Source organism: Passer montanus, unplaced genomic scaffold (genome assembly GCF_014805655.1).
Source record: "Passer montanus isolate IOZ18808 unplaced genomic scaffold, ASM1480565v1 scaffold22, whole genome shotgun sequence".
NCBI lineage: Eukaryota > Metazoa > Chordata > Aves > Passeriformes > Passeridae > Passer > Passer montanus.
The window spans coordinates 12,057,664-12,073,726 of NW_024366815.1; the positions used below are offsets into that span (position 1 = coordinate 12,057,664).

At 43.3% G+C, this 16,063-nt stretch overlaps 1 long non-coding RNA gene across 1 annotated transcript in view; it reads right to left on the reverse strand.

The window, feature by feature from the left end:
• Positions 1-208: 208 nt before the first annotated feature.
• Positions 209-16,063, reverse strand: part of LOC120502345 — a 123,360-nt gene continuing 107,505 nt past the window's right edge. Inside the window, exon 5 of the long non-coding RNA XR_005627514.1 lies at positions 209-383. This is a non-coding gene — a long non-coding RNA (uncharacterized LOC120502345). The remainder of the gene's footprint in view (positions 384-16,063) is intronic.

Here is a 16,063-nt window from a genome sequence, read left to right on the forward strand (position 1 = left end):
ACATTGTTTTCTTTCCTGTTTTTTTAACGTCTGTCTCCAGATGGGTAAGGTTATTTCAATACAGCTTCTTTCTCAGAGGAACTGGTTTCTAATGAACTGAGGTGAACTGATCCTAGTAAGACTAGACAATTCAGAACACAAGAAAGTACCATATTATTTTCATTATGTACCTTGTCTCATACTTGGCATCTTGGTGAAGTTCAAACACGGAAGATGAAGTGAATTGTAGTCTGAAGCTGCTAATTGGGTAGCCAGGGCAAGCAAAGTACACTTGTAAGATTGCCAGCCATGGAGCCTTAGCAGGAAAAAATGGAAGCTCCTTTTCAGTGATGTGTGGTCCTGAAGAGGATTCAGATTCATACTAGAGAGCAGGTGGAATTTTGCTGCAATACAGGTCATGAAACAGGTAGCAATTAATTTCTTGAGTCTAATAAACAGCAGACAGACAGACAAGCTATAGCTGCAATCCTCAAAGAAATTGGTGCAGCCTAATGTTTCACTTCCCCTGACTTTCTTTCCCTATCATCACCCACCACTTCTTCAATATCGCTTTTGAATGTCTCAGGTGTTGTAACTGAGAATAAAATAATAAATATCATTAGCTGTTGCCATGCCAATGAGTAGACTATGCTTAACAGTAGTCAATATATAGGTTTGATTGTAACAAATGTACTGAATCCTCATACCTCCTTAAACCAACCTAGTGGTATTCTATGAAGGAATGACTACATCACTGGACAAGTGAAGGGTTACAGATATCATTTATTTGGAATTGTGTAAATCTTTTCATATGGTGCTACCCAACATCCTTCTTTCTAAACTGGAGAGAGATGGATTAGATGGATAAAAAAATTGGCTGGATGGTTGCATCCAGAAGGTAATGGCATGTGTCTCAGAGACCTGATGGTTATCAGTGACTGTATAGCTGCTCAGAGGTCCATATCAAGATCAATGGCATAGACAAAGGGATTGAGTGCACTCTCAGCAAATTTTCAGGTGAAAACAAGCTTAATGGTCCAGTTGAGACCCTTGAAAAATTGGATGCCATCCAGGGGGGATCTGAGCAAGCTCAAGACATGGGTCCGTGGCCATCTCATGAAGTTTAACAAGACCAAGTGCAGGCTCTGCACCTGGGTCAGAGCAAGCCTGGCACCAGCACAGGCTGGGGATGGACAGATCACAGCAGCCCTGCCCAGAAGGACCTGGGGGTGCTGGTGGCTGAGAGGCTGGACATGAGCCAGCCATGGGCACTCCCAGCCCAGAGAGCCACATGTGTGCTGGGCTGCATCCAGAGCAGGGTGGGCAGCAGGGCCAGGGAGGGGATTCTGCCCCTCTGCTCTGCTCTGCTCAGACCCCACCTGCAGGGCTGCAGCAGCTCTGGGGCCCAGCACAGGAAGGACATGGACCTGCTGGAGGGAGTCCAGAGGAGGCCACAAAGGTGATGGGAGGGATGGAGGACCTATCTTACAAGGAAAAATTGAGAAAATTGGGATTGTACAACCTGGAAAAGAGAAAGTTTAGGGGTGATCTAATTGTGGCCTTCCAGCACCTGAAGGGAGCCTACAGGAAAGATGGAGAGGAACTTTTTACAAGAACACATAATGACAGGACAAGGGGAAATGGGTTCAAACATCATTAGATTTGAAGTTAGAAAGAAGTTCTTTTCTGTGTGGTTGGTGAAGCACCAGAACAGATTGCCCAGAGAAAAGTCATGCATGCCCCATCCCTAGGAGTGTTCAAGGCCAGGCTGGATGGTGCTCCGAGCAATCTCTTCTAGTGGAAGGTATCCTTGCCTATGTGAGACATGTTGGAACTGGATGATCTTTATGGTCCCTTCCAACTCAAGTCATTCTATGATTCTATGCGTAAGCTAACCTAGACTTCCCCATTATATAGACCCACAGCTGTTGTCTCACCAAGAGCCAAAAGATGTAAAGCAGAGCAGCCAGAGAGAGCCTGACAAGAACAGAAGAGCAGGAAGAGCTTCCCCTGGTTTGCAGGAATGAGAGCTTCCTCTCATTCCGATGGAGAAGTAACACAACCATGTTACTGTTCATAGAAATACTCAGAATACCGTTTACTTGGCATTCTTACAAATTGCCAACATTCCTTTTTTCCTTTAAAAATGCATGGAGGAAGGTGAATAGATAAATAAACACACAAGGTGACTAAATACAGAATAATTATTCTTACAGTTTTCTGTTTCTTCATATGAGTAAGATTTCTTCCACTTTTGCAGCACTTGAAATGATCTAATAAGATCAGAACATACTTCTGTGCCAAAATGGGTGCAATTTCATCACATATTGAGATACTTTTAACAGAATTATAGAATATGCTGAGTATCACATCAGGGGCTTGAGAGACTTGTTCAATGCTTCTTGAACACTGTCAAGCTGCTCCTGTGACCACTTCCCCAGTGCCCAGCCACCTTCTGGGTGAAAAACCTTTTCCTGATATCCAGCTTAAACCTCACCTGACTGTGCTTCATGCCTTTTCCTCAAGTCCTGTCACTGGTCATGAGAATGAAGAGATCAGGACTCCCCCTCAGCTTCCCCTTGTGAGGATGGTGAACACCACAATGAGGTCTCCACTCACTCTCCTCTTCTCCAGTCTGAACAGACCAAGCAACTTCAGTCTCTCCTCATATGGTTTCCCCTCAAGGCCCTCAACCATTTTCATTACTCTGCTTTGGACACTCTCCAGGGGCTTTACATCTTTCTTATATTGGTCAAAACTGCCCCCTGGACCAAGGTGAGGCTGCCCCAGCTCAGAGCAGAGCAGGACAATCCCCTCCCTTGCCCGGCTGGTGATGTTGTCCCTGATACCCCACAGAACCCAGCCGGCCCTGCTGGCCACCAGGGCACTGCTGGCTCACGTTCAACCTTCTGGTGACTGGGATATCCAGCTCCCTTTCCACGGTGCTGCTCCTCAGCCTCTCACCCTGTACACTCAGGGTTGCCCCATCCCAGGTGTAGAATCCGGCACCTGTCCTTTCTAAACTCCTTGTGATTGCTGAATCCTGTTTTGCTCCAGCTTGAAGCAGTTCTTCAAATGGCACAACTGTACAGACAGAGACAATGAGGGACTGGAATGGTCTCAGGAGGTAATTTAGTCTTTCATCCTAGTCCAACAGGCAGAAGCAATCACATTTGCATTATTTGACAGATGCTTGTCTAACCTGTTTTTGGAAAATTCTTGAAGATGGGAACCTATGACCTCCCAGTCAATGCAGTTGCCTGCCTCTCTCTCTTTACAGGCAAAGAAAAAGAAAGCACCACTCTCAACCTAAACCTCCTTTCCTGCAGTTTAAGTATTTCACTTGCTGTGAGCTTTCTGATGGATCTGGAGAATAGTGTACTAGGACCACTGTGCAGTAATCTTTTATAGAGCAACTGGCAACAGTAATCGTGTGTTATCTGCAGCCTAAACTGTCTCCACCTGAGTCTTTAAAGCAATACTTATTTTGAGCGACAATCTCCTTAATTTCATATGGTTCATATGGCGAATTTAGAGAATGCTACTCAGAAAAGGAATAGAACATGTGCAGTGGAAAATCTATAAAGCACCTATACCAGCTTCCTGGTGTATATATACTGATACATATATATCAGTATATATATATATATATATCAGAAGTTCCTGGTATAGGTCTGTCCCCTGCTACCTACCCGTGTCAAGACTGACCTGGAATTTCCCGAAGCAACACTTGGCTATGGGAAGAATAGGCTTGGCAGTAGCAGTAGAGGATTCCTGACAGACCAGTTCTTTGACTCAACAAGTCAAATGAAAATTATATTGCTGCTCAAGCTAACAGTGTGTGCATATGCAAAGAATTCTGTTCGTTATCAAAAGACACAATCATGACACTGATTACTACCTGGTTATTGTGAAATATACCATGAGACATTTTATGGGAACTCTGGGGTGAATGGAGTGCAAACAACCTTTGGAAAAAATGAACAATAGAAATATGCAGCACAAAGAGACTTTTTGTAGTTGTTAATAGAGATGTCTGCTCCTTAAGTGCAGACAGAAGAGTGGGGACAAGCTCTCTTCCTACCCTAAAACGAAGGGTTGGGAAGCCCTATAAGTATCCATATTATGCCTTGTCTTGGAATCTGAGCCAGCTTCCACAAAGGAAAAAGACACTGTTAAAAAAGTAACCAGCTTAATAAATGCAAGTGGGAAATAGAGATGGCATATAAACAGTAATAAAGCAGAGCTGGGAAATGAGCTGAAAACATCTATTCTAACTGGAAACATAAATCAATTGCAATATAACAAAGGTTCTCTGCAAGCATTTGTTTATGGCTGAAGGCTCCAGAGAGCCAAAGCCAGTGTGTGGTTGACTCAGAGATGCTCCACAGAAATTTGTCAGCCTGTTTCAGTGCCTTACTGGGAAACTGGGTCTGAGACCAATGTACTTGAATCTTTCCATTTGAAGGGAAGGGTAACAACAGAACAGTAGTTTAGCTTTTATGAAGGAATAGAAAGCAAAAAAACTTGATTTCTTCTAAGTTTAAGAAAAAATAAAATGCTGACACCAATATCCACAAAACAGCTAAAATGTAGCAGAGCTGTAGAGCTGTTCACCCACCAGAAAAAAAAATAATCTCAGCACTTAAGTCATCTTCCTTCCCCACTCTTTCCCCACCAACCTCTGCCCCTGTTTTTCTGGTGTCTTTGAGACTTTGGTCATTTTAGTGGTCTGAAGTTCTATTTAGACTATTTAGACTATTTATAATTTTTTTCTGATTTTGAGCTAGGCTACATAAAACTTAACCATAACAGTAGATAAAAGACCTGAAAACCCATCTCATCCAGCCCAAGGCCTTCAGCTGATCTCAGCTGCAGCAGTGCTGCTATTCAGCTATCCCCTTTTGGCTAAGAGGGTTCTGTATAGATGTTCAGGTACTTGCCAAGACTTCTCAAACATTTTGGAGAAAGAGTAAAAACTCTGTTTCTTTACTGACCCCTCCAAATAACCTGTAACTTAAAGTCAGCAGTGGCTAAGAAGAACAAGAGTCCTAGGTTTATATGAAGAAAACAGAGCTTGTGACAAGTTCCTGCATCTGCATTTTTCCCCAGAAATAACAACATTTTCATTGCTGTTTACTTTTGCCACCTTAATGTAAGAATGGACATTATCAGTGCAGGGGGCTGTGGGAAAATACCCCATGAAGGCAAGGCAATCTCAAATAAAGAAGCAATGGGAGAGATGGGACATCGAAAGAATCAGCATTGGTGGAGAAGAAAAAGTGCACAGAAAAAGAATATTGAATACATTTCAAAAGTGGAAATATCTCACTTTGCTTCCATGGCAACGATGTCTATGAAAACCCCAGATGAATAATAAGTACAGAAAAGCAAGTGAAAAGTTGCCTTATTGGTGGGTTCCAATTGTTATCATGGTATAAGAGGCATAGATTTCTGAGGAAAAGTGAAAGAAACCCAAGAGAATAACTAATGAATTTGTTGGTGTGGATCTAGAGCATCTGGTCATGAATCCAGATCTCCATGGACAGGCATGCTCAGGTGTACCCACAGCAGTGCTTTGCCAATCTGAGTCAGTTTATTCAGTTGCATTTGCTGCTGTTTCCTTCCCCTCTAGTACTTTGCTGCAATCAAAGCTTAGGAGGCAAAGTTTTATGTCTTTGGATTGACTTGTATTTCTTTGTAGAAAACAATGCTCACCATAACAGTGGACAAAACCCAGCCCTCTGGAGGAGAGGCTAAATAAACCATTATCTATTTCATTGAAACCCCCTTGAAAAGTCTATGTGTCTGTGACAGTGTCTTGTGAAGTTCATAATTTTCTTTCTATTCACTAGCTTATGAATGAATCTTGTATTTGCAGAGAAGGGAGCTGGACCAGACTCACTTCCCAGGCAAATCTATTGCTTCCCTACACTTGAGTTAAAGATGTGAAGAGAAAGCTTCCTACCCTATTATGGACCATGGATTATTATCCATTATTGATTTTTTTTTCATTTAGGCAATGATGAAGTTGCAATAAGTAGTCAAGAGCAATTGAGAGAGACTTGAGGGCCTTGTAAGGATTCATTAAGGAATCATGAACACAAGAAATGTTCTTTTCTTTCCTCCCACTTGCAGGGAAAGATGGAGGAAGAAACATGAAGACCCAGCAGAATTAATACTGAACTCCGAGGCTGATGTCACTGGCAGAAGTTGTTCTTTTTTATCATGAGTAAGTCTACATGACACCAAGCCTGCTGGCAACATACAGGGTATGCCTGTCCCAAAAGGAGAAAAGGATCTTTGTGGAGGAGTTGGCAGGGTGAGCACCAACCATATGAAATTTAACTAAGGCAGTACTGGATTCTCCACCTTGGGTGGGGTATCGGTTTATTCATAAAACTGGAGGGAGGAGAGCAGGCCCTGCAGAAAGAGATCTGGTGGTTTGAGTTGATAGCAAGTTGAACATGGGTCAGCAGTGTGCTGTGGCAGCAAAGAAGGCTAGCTGTGTGCTGGCGAGCATCAGGCACAGCATTGCTGTGGGAAGGGATTGTCCCACTCTGCAATGCACTGGTGCAGCCTTGCTTCAGGTCCTGTGTGCAGATTTGGGTGCCTCCCTATCAGAAGGACATCAAACTGTTAGACTGTGTCTGGGGGAGGCTGTCTGCTGTCAGGTCTCAAGGGCAAAACTTGGGATGAGTGGCTGAGGTCACTTGTTTTGCTCAGCTTGGAGAAGGCTGAGGGGTGACCTCAGGGCAGCCTACAGCTTCCTCAAGGGGGAAAGCAGAGGGGCTGGTGCTGATCCCCTCTCTCTCTCTGTGCCTGCTGACAGGGCAGATGGAATGAAACTGCATCAGGAGAAGATCACACTGGGCATTATGGAAAGGTTCTTCACTGAAACAGGGTCCCCAGGGAGTGTCACAGCTCCATGACTGTCAGAGCTCATTTGTATGACACTTTGGGTTATGTGGTTAAGTTTCAGATAGTCCTTTGAGGAGCAGGGAGTTGGAAGTAATCCATATTGGGTAGTTACCTCAACAGCTGCCTTGGCATTGTCTAGAGGATACAGAACAAAAATGGTAGCTGCTGTTCAGCTTGCAAATTTTGGTCAAGGGGGACTCAGCCATAGCTGGACTCAAGATGCTGAGCCTTGTCCTTCAGTGATCAGCACAGCCAGTGGAGATGCTATGGCCAGGAGCACAGAAAGAAATGCAGAGATGATGGACCTCCTGTGTGACTTCAAATTCCTTTGCATCAATTTATTAAAAGGCACAAAAGAATAAAATTGATGGAAGCAAATATTGAGCATAAAAATACCATATATAAACTAAGCACCTATAACTGTTTAAGTTTCAGCTCACAAGAATTGCTTAAAAGCTGCTATGACTGTATGCAGAGCTTTCACCACTCAGTTTAACACAATTACAAATCTTTTACCTCTGTTGAAAGCCCCATGTCTCTCAAACATCTCCAGGATGCTTTCCATTCTTTCAGATTGACAGACTCCTGGAAACTGCATCACTCGTGGCCAACTGACCAGCACACCCTTGCATCTGCTTCTCTTTTTCCCAGGTTTTGGAGTTTCAAAGCAATAGTTTAGAAAAAATGATTAAAAAATATTATTTCCTATTCCATGACAGTTTGTGGTTTGCTATCCAACTACATTTAAGCCGTATAACTTGTTCATCAGGAACAAAAAAAATTGCTGTGATTTGTTGCCTTTTTGTAATTAGACCCTTCTGCATTTTTGTTTGTTTTCTAGTCTCCTCATTGTGATACACTTAAAATGCAGAATAGACTTCTTCCTCATTAGCCTCACAATGTTTTCAAACACACGTTTGGGGTTTTTTTATTCATGGTACTAAATTAGTTCTGTCATATAGTTTTGCAAAGAAAAGAAAAATAGCAAAGAAAATCTATTCAGAAATTTAAAATAATTCATAACAAACCTTGAATAATGTCACAACTACTCTGTGAACATGCCAGCAAAAGAGCTGTTCTAAATCAGTCCACAGTTCTGCTTAGTCCCCTGATTTGTTTCTAATACCACTGAATGCTTATAAAAGTAGGAAGTGCTTGTTCCTAGTAACCCAGACCTCCTGAGATAAAAGTTGCATGAGGTTTGGTTGATGCTTCCTTTGCCTAATACCTTTGCACTCTCTTTATGCTTTTTGACAGATTATCCTCTGACAATGCATCTCAGGGTTTGACTTTGAGCTGGCTGTAAGGGGATTTGCTCTGGGGTTTTTGTTCTTCTTTTGTGCCTCTCAGCATTCATGACCCACAATGAATTAAGAGATCCCTATTCTTCTCTGATATTTCAGAGGCCTCTGTTACACCGCCTATGCGCTGTTTTTTTTCCAGGGTGGAAATCCCTTAATATAAGCCCTTTTCATGTGCCAGTCACTGGTCACCTCTCCACACCTCAGCTGCCTTCCTCCGTGCTGACTCCCACTGGGTGCAGGCCCACGGGCAGTGAGGCCAAGCTGATGGCGTGCCTGGAGAGCAGGCTGCACCTCTGTGCCCAGCCTGCCCCACTCCAAATAAAGCTCTTCTCCAGAAGGGCCTGAGGGGCTGGGTGCACATATGGCTCTGAGCAGCGGGACAGCTGGCTGCTGGAAAGGGCCATTGCTGAGGCATATGCTCTTTTGATGTCCTTCCATGCTTTGTGGATCCAAGGCATAGCAGCACCACATCTGTGCTGCAGAAGCCCAGCACCTCTGTGATGTGTTGTGGCACCCACAGCTGTGGGGAGCTGCAGGCACGAGGGCAGGATGGGATCAACAGAAGCCCTCCAGGGCAATGCATTTCCACTCCTGCCCAAGCGCCTGCTTCTAGTCCCTGGTAATGGAACACCCAGGGTCCTTGCACACTTGGGGTCCCTACTGTCCACAGTACAACCCCTCTGATTTTTCTGGAAAACCTCCAGACCAACAGACATCAACAGGAACCCTGACTGCTTTCCATAGCAACCCAGCCTGTCCCTTAGAAGTGACAGACAAAAGCAAGGTATTATTGGCATTATCTCAGAGGAGGAAAAGCACATTTCTGTCCTACTTCATGCAGGTGCCTTGGAAAGAAATGGGTGCTTCTCAAAAGCTGGGGAAATTGCTGCTGAACACATCTCTGTCTCTTTGGCTCCAGCCCAGTACTGTCCTGGGCCAAGGACAGAGAGGTTGGAATGAAGCAAAGTTTCTGGTGCTCAGAGGTTTCTCTGTGTAGCTTCTGAGTCCTGCAACACACTTTGCAGCCTAACCACGGAGTAGTTGTTTTCTGTTCTGCGTCTGTTTTTATAGTAGACAAGAACTGAGAGGTGGCCCTGCCATCACAGGGACGTGTTCCAAGACTAGCTGGATTCACCAGGTGCTATCAGCATCCAGTCCTGTGTTGTGCTGTAGTATTGCCTCAACCCCAGCAAGCCTTGGGCAGAACAGGACTGTGAGGCTGCAGAAACATCCCCCCTTGACCTCTCTGCTCTGTTATAAGGTGAGATTTTAAAAGCTTGCTTTGTCATATGTACAGTATGATCTAGGTAAGTCTGCATAGGGTTTTCCTTTCTCCTCCTCTCTCTTTTTTCATGACCTGTCATGTTTACAAGAGACTAGAAAAAATAAATTGAGCTTTTCAAAGCTGAATATTCTGAAATGTGTTTTAAAGAAGGAACAATGTAAACCAGCCTTATGTGTGTGCAATTTTCAAATTATTCACCAAAGTCCAAGCTACAAAGTCACTGAGACATGCAAGCACCGCAGATGTGGTCCCCCATCTAGCTCTGACAGCAGCAATATGCAAACAGCTGTAGTTAATAAAAAACAGCATGCCAGTGTTGCTTGCTGGGAGTTGCAAAAAAAGGTGTAGTCTAAGAAAAAAAAGAAAAAACCCTTATACATGTGTTGATAATGAAATTACTTGCCAGTTATTTCTTTTTTTAACTCACTGTGTGATGCAGTAGCCATACATTTTAACATTTTTTAAATTTCCCTTAAAAGCAACACAAAAACACATTGAGCAAAACAATAGCTACAAAATAAGAGATTAAAAGCAATTGATAACTGAGGATTAGGATTCATGTTCTATTTAAAGGAGCACTTTCATTACTATTCACACATTATCACATGAGAATTGAGCTGGTATGAACACATTATCAGGCCAAGTGGCTTGATGTTGAGAGAGAGACAGAGACGGAGAGAGAGAGAGAGAGACAGAGAGACAGAGACAGAGACACTACTAAACAGCCAAGAACTGTCCTTTGTAGTTCTAAACACAAACACATTTATGAGCTGAAAGTGTGTTTCAGATTGTATCACAAAGTGGGATTCCATATGGCAGCTGAGGTCCAGAGCTAGGATGACTCAGGAAGTCAAGATGAAAAGATCAGCACAGTTTATCGAACAGGACTGATGGTTTCTCATGCACCCTCAGCTTCATGGTTGAACAGGCAGACTTACAAACTGGTAGAGCTTGAGACACCTCTTGCAGTAGCTGGAAGTCATGATTATATTTTTCAAAGATTTACCTTCTAGTAAAAAAAAACATACACAGCAGTCCAGCTCCTAGTAAGGTGTTTTTATATGTGGGATTTTATATAGGGAATAGACAATAGGACATCTGATGGATTACAGCTGTAAAATATCTCTGCAGAAAACTGGTAATAAAAAAGGCCAGAAAATAGGCATGGACCAAACATTTTTATGAGACTTAGGAGTTTCAAAGCAACTTTTTTTAACAGTCCTTTTAGGTGATAAAGAAAGCAGTAAACTTACCTTTTTCACATATATGAAAAATAGGTAAAAAAAGCGCTGCCCAAACGGGAAATTACTTGCATTTACTTCTCACTATAACTTTGGCAGTTGTTTTCCCTTCCTTTGCTTGCTGAAGCAAAAGCTGACTTCTGTGCAAACCCCCTGCAGTAATGGCACCTGGAGGAAGCTGTGCATCCCTCTGAAAATCCTCGGTGATGGGCTCTGGAGTGGAACTTCAGCCCCAGAAAAGTCAACTGTACAGCTTGACTGGAGAGTCCCACCTGTCCCAGAGGAATGGAAGCTCCTGGAGCTGTCCCCCTCTGCCCACAGCAGCTGGCCAACAGATTGGTGAACACCTTGAAGCTGGCTATTGATGAATGACAAAGTATCTATTTTGGGGTATTGAGTGAGAAAAAACATGGTTCTTTTAGTTCTAGTCATTCTTGTAAATTCCTGGGTTTGTGTCAATTGTGGTCATAAAATAATTTATTTCAGAGGTGGAAGAATATGATAAAAGGCACCACTGCTTCCCCACAGAGGGTTTGATCTCTGCCTCTTTTTTCACAGGGTCTCTGCACAAAAGATCCTCCCCAAGTTTCTCTCTGAGGTTAACAGGCAATGTTGCTCCACATCAAGAGTGGAACACAGGATCTAAAACTGATCAGCCTTTACAAACGTGTCTAAGTGAAGCCAGGAAGAGATGTCAGATTACCAAACAAAACAGCAAACAAAGGTGGGCCTGTGGAAGGTGTGTTTGACAGGAAGGCTATTCACTGCTGCCCACAGAATGCTAGTGAACCATGGCAAGGATCAGTCTGAACTTGAGTGAGGTCTTTGGGTGGTTCTGCAGCATAACTATAGGCTGCATCGCCTTCTCCATGCAGTATTTACAATACAGACAGCTCTCTGGAGGAGTGCTTTCCTGAGCCATTCAGGCTTTTTCCCTTGCTCAGCCTGGGGACAGTGCTCCCTCCATGGCACTCAGGAGAAGGTTATGCAAGTCTGAGGCATGTAGAGCTGTGCCAGGGCCTGCATGTCAGGAAAAGCCATCTGTGGCTTCAGGCACAGCCCAGGCAGCACACCTCAGCCCTGGGAAGGTGTGCTCTCCCAGCACCAGACTTGCCATTTTCTGCACCACATGGGAATGGCAGGGCGTGGTGGCTGAGCTCCAGGGGTGGCGGAGCAAAAGCTCAATCAATCATCTCAGCGGGCGGGCTGTGAGGGGGCAGCGGAAAGCGCCTCAGAAAGAAAGGGAAAGTCATGTACAGATCAGCAGAGCAAACAAAGAAACAAAGGAGCACAGGCATTGGAACTTATGCCCACTCAGTGGCCCACGAGATGAATGCAGAGAGGGAGGCAAACTCCAAGAGCTTGTAGGATGCCTGAGCCAAAGAAAAGCAGAGGAAAAGGAGCACAGGGGAAGACACCAGCCCATCTGGAGAAGATCACCCTCCTACAAAAACTTCAGGGAGCAGAGTCAGCTTTTGGTGAACTTGTTTAAGCTTTGACTATAGTACATAAAAAAAAAAAAAAAAGAATGTTTGGTCCTTCGTAAAGGGAGAAGGTGGCCGGCTGGCAGTCCAAACCCCAACAGAACCACTGTGTCTCACCTGTCTTGTGTGAATCCATAGTACTCCCCAGAAGATCCCTCTGGCAAGATGATTTTCCCAGCATGGATCTGCAATGATGAGTGCATGCTTTTCTGCTCCACTATGTGTAATCGAGATGGGGATAGTAATAGCTTGAATATTAGGGAAGTTTTAAAATATCTAAATATCTGTATTTCTACAGTTGCCTGTCACCCTTGACTTTGTGACTTTAAAACTAAGCTTTAACATTCAGCAGAATATGTGTCTCTGTGTGTTCATAAAGTTTCTGATGCTCAAAAAAAAAAAAAAATGAAAAATTAATTGACTGACACTGAAGAGTTCAAAACTGAGTCTGTCAGGATGAAAGGAAAATGCTTCCTCTCATTTTCACAATTGTTGCTTAGTTTCATATTATCTTGACTTTTTAGCTGTGGATAACAATATCCAAAACCCATTCTTCATTTTTTATTCCATTCCACAAATTATATGTGCATTGCATCATTGTCAGCTTTGAGTTCCCTTTCCAATCAGCTTGATTAGGACATTTCTCTCTGAGCTTTCTTCACATCTGCTCAGCTTGGGCACACCCCTGGGTGTGCAAACCATCATAGAAACATGGGGCTGGTGGAAGAGAATGACAAAAGGAAATCCTCAGTCCACAGACAATTGAGCTGCAGTTGCCACCTTATGCAAGCCTTTTCCTCCTCACTAGGTATCGTGTTTGCATGAACAAGAGGAGGAAAAAACCAAGGGAAGGGAGAAGCAAAATGAAAGAAGCTGTCATTAAAGCAGCAGTTTTGAGACTTAGGAAGCTCAGAGAGACATCTGGAGCTTTCAGCATGCCAAAAGCTATCTTCCTACCTACAACTGTGTCTGTGCCCCTGTGAGTGTATGAGGTCTGGGAATCACAGAGAATGTTGACATCTCTTCCAGTGTTACATTTGGACAAGCCCAGTGAATGTTTCCAATTTCCTTTCCAGGTCTGCATTCCTACCTAGGACTGAGGGACACACTCTCATGTCAGCTTTAGGAAAGGGAGAAAGAGGTAGGGGAAGGCGGTCTCAAATTTGGCACAGGCCCTTTGTGTGCACAGGTGAAAAAGGGCATCCATCATTTCAATGTGCTGTTCTTCCCACACACATTTTAATTATTCCTTTTTCTGTCTTGGTTCCTGGCTGAAACGGGGCCAAATCTTCAGCTAAAGTGGATTTATAGAGCTCTCTGACTCTGACAAAGCTACCAAAATATCCGTTTGTGTCTCTAGGCTCTTAATTACTAACTTCTGTGTTTCTCCAAGATACACAGATTCACAGTACAAGGGAAAATGCCACTGGGAAACCTGGCCATTGCTGTGGTTGTTTTTGTTTAACTACAGCTGGACCTGGGGACTGTAATTACAGTATTTTAATGCAACAACATTGCAATGATGTGCTGGCAAAGCAATAACAGAGAAAAGACAGACTGAGGAGGGGTGGCATACCCATGTTCTGGGTCTGTGGTGTTTGAGCAGACAAAGACACGGACCATGTTTGGTCCCCTTCATCTTCTGCTAAGTGCCTGGTCCTGCTCAACACATCTACAAAGCAGCTGGCGCATCCTGGTGGTGCTCAGGATCTCAATGCAGACGGAGTCACTGGCATGTGAGTCCTAAAAACGTCACGGTGGTTGTGCAAGGGATGTGCCTGCATGCTCAGGGAGCACTGGTGCCATGCTGACTCCCCATTCTGGCTGGAGGAGGGGTCAGGCAGCCAGAGTGGGCACAAAGGATATGGTGCTGGGGGCAGATGGCCTCTAGTATGCTCCAGGGAGTGGCTTTTAACTCCTGATGTCTGAGAAATTTGCCATCAGTGGATACCCTTTCTAGATTTTGTCCCAAGGGATTTCTTCTCAAATCAATATCAAAGGCTGCTAATTCATCTTCACTCATGTAAGACTCAACAAGATTCATTCTCCGCTAAGATTCAATGAGATTAATTTATTGTTTGCAGTCTGTGAACCAGATAGGATCTGAAAAACTAAAATTTTACCATTCTCTCTCTCTCGTTTTTTTTCTTTTTTTTTTTTAACAAGGGCAGAAATAGGTTCTGTCTTTCTGTTTTACTTAGCTTTGCATTATTTAGTTGTATTTATTTTATTTATTACCTGTGTATAGTGTTACTCTGTATTGAATAAAGGGCAGGCCTTGCTGGCTTTCCATTTCTATTTCCATTTTCTTTTTAGCATACAGACAGGGCTCAGCAGGAAGCTGTGATCAGTGTAATCACTGCTGCAGATGAAAGGGTGTCCCCAAAAAGGGATTAAAGAGAAAATTTTTGTCATGGCAACCATTAGTACAGGAAGTCTGGACAGCTGAGATGGCAGAGTATTTTGAAACCAGATTAGGAAAGAGGTGTAGCTTTTGACACTGATGCTCATGTGTAGGTGCTAATTAGGGGGAGGAAGGGCTAGCTGGAGGGTGATGGCCACATGGAGTCTTAGCAGAGAGGTTCTTCGGTTTCATCTGGTGGATGAGAACATCTATTGCTGCAAGCTTGGGTTTGGTTCAGGAGGTAAAAGTTCAGCTAAACCAATTCAGAAAGATTTCCCAGAATCTTTCTGGATATCCAGAAATTCTCTCCTCAGCTTTACTTTTCCCTATCCTCATTAAAGAAACAGAAAACACAAAAGACAACACAGTGCAAACCCAACCTTCCCTGACAAGCCATGTGTATCTTGCCATCTGAAAAACTGTCTATATGGTTTGCATGAAGTCTATACGTTAATACAATTACTCAGATCTCTGTTTAGAACTTGTCAGAATTTGATGGTATTCTCCCAGTTTGCTCTTTGCATCAAGACTATTAAATTGAAATCTTTCTTATCACAGAAACCTTAAAGCCTGATTTTATAGAAAAGAATGGACATAGGCATAAGTAGATGCCATAACCTGAATTTTTAACCAGTAGGTGAAGTACTATTGATAGAAATTATACCCTTTCCCTTTATCCCAAAAAAAGTAGCACAAAATGTGCACAGCCCACATATTTGAACAAGACAGCAATCCAAATCTCTATCTAAAGCTAGGTCAAAGGTGAGTCTCAAAAATCTAAATCCAAAGCCGGATTTGCACAGCTCTAAATTTAATTCACTACAACAGCAAATGCTCTCAAGGGCTCAGACGTCTTGAATGCAGTGCTGTAGATTTGAACTCCAGGGCACCAGACTATTTTCCCACACAGCTCTTCAGCAGCAGCAACAGTAAATCTTGACTCTGACAAAGTTGTGCATCTTTGTCATTTTTTTACACCATAAAATTACTCTTTCTTGAGGGAGAGACTTTGCAATGCTGGTGATTGGAGTAAAGGGGTTCACATTTAACTGGCCATTTAACTGGTAATCTATACAGGTGTTATAAAAGCGACAAGGAGAGAAACAGGGAAAGCCATCACAGTCAGGGATCTGTAGCAGTTGCACATTTCTGATCCCCCTATTGCTCTGCCCGCATACAAAGGAAATGGGAAGGAAGATTGCAGCTGCAGGCAGAACTGTGGCTCAGAGAGAAGGTCCTAGCATGAATTTTTGGCATGAGAAAATGATCATGTATGAAAAATCTGGACTGCTCAACAAGCAGAAAGTTCAGAGTTCATACACTGGGGAATATTGCTACAGATGTCAGTCGCAAAGGAATTACAGTCTCTTGGGATAGCTGAGAGATTACCTTATTTTTTTCCCATCAAATGCTGTATTCAATAGGGATGGTCAAAATCAGATCTT